Source organism: Engystomops pustulosus, chromosome 6, assembly GCF_040894005.1.
Source record: "Engystomops pustulosus chromosome 6, aEngPut4.maternal, whole genome shotgun sequence".
Lineage (NCBI taxonomy): Eukaryota > Metazoa > Chordata > Amphibia > Anura > Leptodactylidae > Engystomops > Engystomops pustulosus.
The window spans coordinates 152,191,323-152,198,589 of record NC_092416.1 but is presented as its reverse complement, the minus strand read 5'-3'; positions in this window follow the sequence as shown (position 1 = coordinate 152,198,589).

Here is a 7,267-nt window from a genome sequence, read left to right as displayed (position 1 = left end):
AGCTTGTGAACCAGGGCCTGCTGGTATTCATGCATTCTCACACTCCTTTCCTCTCCAGGGATGAGAGTGGAAAGATTTTGCTTGTACCGTGGGTCCAGGAGAGTGAACACCCAGTAATCGGTGCTGGAATAAATTCTTTGAACGCGAGGGTCACGGGATAGGCAGCCTAGCATGAAATCTGCCATATGCGCCAGAGTACCAACGCGTAAGAATTCACTCCCCTCACTGGCCTGACTGTCCATTTCCTCCTCCTCCAACTCCTCCAACTCCTCTTCTTCTGCCCATACATGCTGAACAGTGAAGGACTCAACAATGGTCCCCTCTTGTGTCTCGCCAACATTCTCCTCCTCTTCCTCCTCATCCTCCTCCACCTCCACCTCCTCCGATATGCGCTGAGAAACAGACCTAAGGGTGCTTTGGCTATCAACAAGGGAATCTTCTTCCCCCGTCTCTTGTGACGAGCGCAAAGCTTCCGACTTCATGCTGATCAGAGAGTTTTTCAACAGGCCAAGCAGCGGGATGGTGAGGCTGATGATGGCGGCATCGCCACTGACCATCTGTGTTGACTCCTCAAAGTTACTCAGCACCTGACAGATATCAGACATCCACGTCCACTCCTCATTGTAGACTTGAGGAAGCTGACTGACCTGACTACCAGTTCTGGTGGAAGTTGACATCTGGCAGTCTACAATCGCTCGGCGCTGCTGGTAAACTCTGGATAACATGGTCAGTGTTGAATTCCACCTCGTGGGCACGTCGCACAACAGTCGGTGAGCGGGCAGTTGGAGGCGGCGCTGCGCTGCCCTGAGAGTGGCAGCATCTGTGCTGGACTTCCTGAAATGCACACAGATGCGGCGCACCTTCGTGAGCAAATCAGACAGATTGGGGTATGTCTTGAGGAAACGCTGAACTATCAGATTTAACACATGGGCCAGGCATGGCACATGTGTCAGTCTGCCGAGTTGCAGAGCCGCCACCAGGTTACGGCCGTTGTCACACACAACCATGCCTGGCTTCAGGTTCAGCGGTGCCAGCCACAGATCAGTCTGCGCCGTGATGCCCTGTAATAGCTCTTGGGCGGTGTGCCTTTTATCGCCTAGGCTCAGCAGTTTGAGCACCGCCTGCTGTCGCTTAGCGACGGCACTGCTGCTGTGCCTAGAGCTACCGACTGATGGCGCCATGCCCACGGATGGTAATTCGGAGGAGGAGGAGGTGGAGGAGGGGTGGGAGGAGGAGGAGGCATAGTAGGCCTGAAACACCTGGACCGAGGTAGGCCCCGCAATCCTCGGCGTCGGCAGTATATGACCAGCCGCACGGTCCGACTCGGTCCCAGCCTCCACCAAGTTAACCCAATGTGCCGTCAGCGATATATAGTGGCCCTGCCCGGCAGCACTCGTCCACGTGTCCGTGGTCAGGTGGACCTTGTCAGAAACGGCGTTGGTCAGGGCACGGATGATGTTGTCTGACACGTGCTGGTGCAGGGCTGGGACGGCACATCGGGAAAAGTAGTGGCGGCTGGGGACCGAATACCGAGGGGCGGCCGCCGCCATGAGGTTGCGAAAGGCCTCGGCCTCTACTAGCCTATAGGGCAGCATCTCCAGGCTAAGCAATCTGGAGATGTGGACATTAAGGGCTTGGGCATGCGGGTGGGTTGCACTATATTTGCGTTTCCGCTCCAGCGTCTGGGGTATGGAGAGCTGAACGCTGGTGGATGCTGTGGAGGATCGTGGAGGTGACGATGGGGTTCTTGTGGCAGGGTCCTGGGCAGGGGGCTGACTATCAGCTGACACAGGGGAAGGAGCAGTGGTGTGCACGGCCGGAGGTGAACGGGCTTGTTGCCACTGAGTGGGGTGTTTAGCATTCATATGCCTGCGCATACTGGTGGTAGTTAAGCTAGTAGTGGTGGAACCCCTGCTGATCCTGGTTTGGCAAATGTTGCACACCACAGTCCGTCGGTCATCCGGTGTTTCCTTAAAGAACCTCCAGACTTCTGAAAATCTAGCCCTCGCCGCAGGAGCCCTCGCCACGGGAGCTTCACTAGTTGACACATTTGGCGCTGATGCACCAGCTCTGGCCCTGCCTCTCCGTCTGGCCCCACCACTGCCTCTTCCAACCTGTTCTGGTCGAGGACTCTCCTCTGTCTCAGAAGCACTGTGTTCACCCGGCCTATCAACCCAGCTTGGGTCTGTCACCTCATCATCCTCCGATCCCTCAGTCTACTCCCCCCTCGGACTTCCTGCCCTGACAACAACTTCCCCACTGTCTGACAACCGTGTCTCCTCATCGTCGGACACCTCTTTAGACACTTCTTCCACTACGTCAAGAAGGTCATCATCACCCACAGACTGCGACTGGTGGAAAACCTGGGCATCGGAAAATTGCTCAGCAGCAACTGGACAAGTGGTTTGTGACTGTGGGAAGGGTCCAGAAAACAGTTCCTCAGAGTATGCCGGTTCAAATGCCAAATTTTCCTTGGAGGGGGCAGACTGGGGGGAGGGAGGCTGAGGTGCAGGAGCTGGAGGAGTGCCGATTTCGGTGACATGGGTGGACTGCGTGGAAGACTGACTGGTGGACAAATTGCTCGAAGCATTGTCGGCAATGCACGACATCACCTGTTCGCACTGTTCTGGCCTCAACAGTGCTCTACCACGAGTCCCAGTAACTTCAGACATGAACCTAGGGAGTGTAGCTCTGCGGCGTTCCCCTGCTCCCTCATAAGCAGGTGGTGTCTCATCCCGCCCAGGACCACGGCCTCTGACCCCTGCAGTAGTTGGACGCCCACGTCCCCGCCCTCGTCCTCTACCCCTAGCCCTCGGGTTAAACATTTTTAAAATGAGAGTTATAACTTTAATTTTTTTTAAACTTTTTTTTGTGTTTTTTTGTTTTTTTTTGTGTTTTTTAGTTTTTAAAACCAAACGATGCTATCCTATTGCTATGGCTATTTTCTAGCCAAGTATGAAAGCACACTACTATGCCAGATGAGATGACGCTGAGTTATTAAAAAAATAAACGTAAAATAAAAAAGGAAATGGCAGACTGTGCCTAATTGAAATGCAACCCCTAATAAATTTTCCCACTTCGGTCTTTGCAATGGATATGTGCGTCACTAAGCGCAAAACACAGCGGTCGCAAGTCTCACTACAAATTGCTCACAATTTGCTAGTAGATGCACTGCAGCAAGTACAGCCACCAGCAGATCAACCAGAAATCAAATATATATAACGCTACTGTAGGCGTAAGTAAGCCGTTTGGATTCTCCTATGGCTATTTTCTAGCCAAGTATGAAAGCACACTACTATGCCAGATAAGATGACGCTGAGTTATTAAACAAAATAAACGTAAAATAAAAAAGGAAATGGCAGACTGTGCCTAATTGAAATCCAACCCCTAATAAATTTTCCCACTTCGGTCTTTGCAATGGATATGTGCGTCACTAAGCGCAAAACACAGCGGTCGCAAGTCTCACTACAAATTGCTCACAATTTGCTAGTAGATGCACTGCAGCAAGTACAGCCACCAGCAGATCAACCAGAAATCAAATATATATAACGCTACTGTAGGCGTAAGTAAGCCGTTTGGATTCTCCTATGGCTATTTTCTAGCCAAGTATGAAAGCACACTACTATGCAAGATGAGATGACACTGAGTTATTAAAAAAATAAACGTAAAATAAAAAAGGAAATGGCAGACTGTGCCTAATTGAAATCCAACCCCTAATAAATTTTCCCACTTCGGTCTTTGCAATGGATATGTGCGTCACTAAGCGCAAAACACAGCGGTCGCAAGTCTCACTACAAATTGCTCACAATTTGCCAGTAGATGCACTGCAGCAAGTACAGCCACCAGCAGATCAACCAGAAATCAAATATATATAACGCTACTGTAGGCGTAAGTAAGCCGTTTGGATTCTCCTATGGCTATTTTCTAGTCAAGTATGAAAGCACACTACTATGCAAGATGAGATGACACTGAGTTATTAAAAAAATAAACGTAAAATAAAAAAGGAAATGGCAGACTGTGCCTAATTGAAATCCAACCCCTAATAAATTTTCCCACTTCGGTCTTTGCAATGGATATGTGCGTCACTAAGCGCAAAACACAGCGGTCGCAAGTCTCACTACAAATTGCTTACAATTTGCTAGTAGATGCACTGCAGCAAGTACAGCCACCAGCAGATCAACCAGAAATCAAATATATATAACGCTACTGTAGGCGTAAGTAAGCCGTTTGGATTCTCCTATGGCTATTTTCTAGCCAAGTATGAAAGCACACTACTATGCCAGATGAGATGACGCTGAGTTATTAAACAAAATAAACGTAAAATAAAAAAGGAAATGGCAGACTGTGCCTAATTGAAATCAAACCCCTAATAAATTTTCCCACTTCGGTCTTTGCAATGGATATGTGCGTCACTAAGCGCAAAACACAGCGGTCGCAAGTCTCACTACAAATTGCTCACAATTTGCTAGTAGATGCACTGCAGCAAGTACAGCCACCAGCAGATCAACCAGAAATCAAATATATATAACGCTACTGTAGGCATAAGTAAGCCGTTTGGATTCTCCTATGGCTATTTTCTAGCCAAGTATGAAAGCACACTACTATGCCAGATGAGATGACGCTGAGTTATTAAACAAAATAAACGTAAAATAAAAAAGGAAATGGCAGACTGTGCCTAATTGAAATCCAACCCCTAATAAATTTTCCCACTTCGGTCTTTGCAATGGATATGTGCGTCACTAAGCGCAAAACACAGCGGTCGCAAGTCTCACTACAAATTGCTCACAATTTGCTAGTAGATGCACTGCAGCAAGTACAGCCACCAGCAGATCAACCAGAAATCAAATATATATAACGCTACTGTAGGCGTAAGTAAGCCGTTTGGATTCTCCTATGGCTATTTTCTAGCCAAGTATGAAAGCACACTACTATGCAAGATGAGATGACACTGAGTTATTAAAAAAATAAACGTAAAATAAAAAGTAAATGGCAGACTGTGCCTAATTGAAATCAAACCCCTAATAAATTTTCCCACTTTGGTGTTTGAGGTGGATATGTGTGTCACTAAGAGCTAAACACAACGGTAGCAAGTCCCCCTGCAAATTCCTCACAATATGGTACTAGCTGCAAATAAAAAAAAAAAAGGATAACGTTATTGTAGCCCTAAAAAGGGCTGTTGGGTTCTTGGAGAATCACTCCTGCCTAACAGTAAGCTAATAGAACACCCTAACGCTTTCCCTGACCAGCAGCAGCTCTCTCCCTAGCGGCATCCAGACACAGAATGATCCGAGCAGCGCGGGCAGCGGCTAGTCTATCCCAGGGTCACCTGATCTGGCCAGCCAACCACTGCTATCGACGTGTAAGGGTACCACGTCATGCTGGGTGGAGTGCAGAGTCTCCTGGCTTGTGATTGGCTCTGTTTCTGGCCGCCAAAAAGCAAAACGGCGGGAGCTGCCATTTTCTCGAGTGGGCGAAGTATTCGTCCGAGCAACGAGCAGTTTCGAGTACGCTAATGCTCGACCGAGCATCAAGCTCGGACGAGCATGTTCGCTCATCTCTAGAACATAACGAAAAAGTTGACGAAGCACGAATCATTCCCTCATCTCTTATTGGTTCTTCTGCTGGCTCATAGTTTTATACAGGACAATGATGGGAAATGAACTTACATAAGAATGGTGGTTTTTTGGATCGTCAGACCCCAGTATGAGGATACATGTAGTGGCTGGGACCTGGGACCTGCTGGGCACACATCCAGGCCTACGGCACTGTTAGTAACTTACAGACACACGGCTGTTAATAAGTAACAGGCAGTAAAGAATAAATTGTTGGAAGCGTGATAGAAAACAGGGGGGGGTACGTATGGCACAGTCACAGGAACAATGTGTGCCCTCACCGCCTGTTTCATCTTCAGTTTCATAACAAACTCTGCATAAATCAATAGCACAAGAGAATACAAGAAACTGTAAAGAAATTATTTCTTATCAGAGATAATGGCTGTTATCATCCTCCCCTTTTCCTTCCAAATTAGCTTTTTTTTCACTAAAAATTCTCTGCTGAAAATAAAGAGATAAAATAGCTCAACGCATTGAGATGTCAGGTTGCATGGAATCTCTATGGATAGAAGAGGGAGAGCAATGGGTCACAGCAGTGAGGTTGTCCGAGTTTAAAAATATATATATATTTACAGTCGGGGGGGAGCTAAGAAAACAGAAATGGTCTTATATGTACCTTCTTTGGTGCTCTTGTCATCCTGTACTGCATGTTGGTGCAGCCATCAGTTTGTATACAGAGGCAGGCACTCCTACCCGTCCACAGCCAGGCTCTGGACACAGCATTACAGTCAATGCTATATTCAGGGACCGGAAGTAGTTGGATCGAAGCACCTGCCTCTGTAAACACCACTGTTCTCTGCAAAGAACATGTATTAAAGGTGAGGTACACTATAAAGCTTAAAGTAATCTGCCCAAAAATAGTTGTAGTGTAGCTGGATAGAGCCTTTGATAACAATTCGATATCATGTTGCTGGCTTCTTCCTAGCCTGATATGTAGCCTGGAGTATCTAGATGGCACTGAGACCAGAGCAGCTTCCCTCATTTCCCATAATGCTGAGCTCTCCTCTAACTAGCAGTTCTAGCAGATTATTACACACATATCCACCTATACACTGTTACACAGATAGACCTGTAATCTATTACAGCCTCATGACTACTATACACACTACTTGCTATGATGTTGTGCCAGGCTGTTCAGTAGATGCCATCACTCTCCCCTCTTCAAAGGATAACCGTGGATGGGGAGTACAGAGAACGGAGTAGACACAGCATGTAGAAGTAAATAGCCTTCATACTCTTTATTATATTGCTATGCTGACCCTCCCCTTTTCACTAACCCAACTATAGCCTTGTCAAAGCCTAGAGAGAAGTTGGTGGTGTGCAGGGAAGGGTTATGGATGATAATAGATTCTTTATTAAACTGAGCAGCTACAGGGGATGGAGGTGTACTATATGTGGGAACTTGAGAGCAGAGTGTGCACAGAGCAGACATGACGGAGCTGCTTCCTGCAATTACTGAGCAGAGACCGGAACAAGCTCAGTGCATAGCCCCCAACTCCATCGTCCTCCTGTGACCCCTCAATCTGTAGATGGCATCACTTCTTTCACTCTATGGGTTAACCCTTAGCAATCATAATGCCACGCTGACGGGAGAGGAGCTGAGACAGGATAATGGCAGATGAAGGGAATGAATGGAAAAATGTTCTCAGCTATTG